This window comes from Brienomyrus brachyistius, chromosome 1 (genome assembly GCF_023856365.1).
Source record: "Brienomyrus brachyistius isolate T26 chromosome 1, BBRACH_0.4, whole genome shotgun sequence".
In the NCBI taxonomy this organism is placed as follows: domain Eukaryota; kingdom Metazoa; phylum Chordata; class Actinopteri; order Osteoglossiformes; family Mormyridae; genus Brienomyrus; species Brienomyrus brachyistius.
In genome coordinates, this window is record NC_064533.1 from 47,227,051 (window position 1) to 47,228,226 (window position 1,176).

Below are 1,176 nucleotides of genomic sequence, written 5' to 3' on the forward strand. Positions count from 1 at the left end.
TGGCTGCACAGTGGAGACACAGAGGCTCTACCTTTCTCTCAGAGTATGGGGGGGGGGGGTGGCTGGGGAGTCTGGGACACAGCAGACCCTCACTATGTGAAAACTGGATGCACACTGTATGATTTCTGGGTCAATTGCCGCATCATGCAAGTTATCAGGTGTTTATTTGATGGCCGGGAATCTCTACGTTGCTGCAAATTGTAGGTTTCCTCTGTTGAACCTCTGTAAACAGCAACTATAGACACGTAAAACAAAAGGATGGTTATAATACTCTCCTATGCCAGGGTGTAACCTTACACAGGACTGGGAGGACATGCTTGTGCTGTTTGTGACATTTGGTCTAGTTCAGCGTTTCCCAATCTGATCCTTGGGGACTTGCAGACAGTCCATGTTTTTGCAGGCATCTGTGGGTCCCCAAGGACCTGGTTAGGAAAGATGAATGTTCTGGGGGACAATAATCCTAACAGCGTATATGCAAAACTCATCTGCATTCTGCTTGGTTTCACAGGAGCACATTTCATGTTGTGTGGGCATAGTGAAGTGATGAGATACACCTAGAATGATACATTGTATCTGTTATCAAACTGTAATGGGTGCCCAGAGGGATTTGAGAACCTGACTATCCATCCCTTTCATGTCTCTTCTAAAGGAGTGCAGTTGTGGTACTGATCACAAATTCATTTCACTTGCTGTTGAATTGTCTCCTTTGTAACTAAGGGTGATGGGGATGTACTCCCCCAATATTTAATTTGTATTCATTCATCCCCCAATGAATTCACCCTTCTATTTAAATGATTGTCTCATATGCAGTTGTGTGCCAGACATGCTACGAACCCTGTTAAAGTACCCCCGAACCTCCAGTGATGTCACAGTCACTGCGCCAATCTGCACTGCATTAGCAAATGAGCAGTGTGTTGGAGCAGGACCCCTCACATCTGCTGCTGTCCAACCTTTAGTTAGGATGACTTCCAGGTCCAGGAGGAGCTCTGCAGCCTGGCCTATCACACAGTGAAAGTTCTTCAGAAGGTTTATAGTTTATATAGAGCGGGGGCCACCAGGAAGTCAGCCTGTGGTGCGTCATTGACATTTTAACGTTTGATTCACAGAGGGGGACAGGCTGGAAACCTCAAGATACAGTGTGTCTCTGTAATAAGCGTAATGAAATCTCTCTGATAA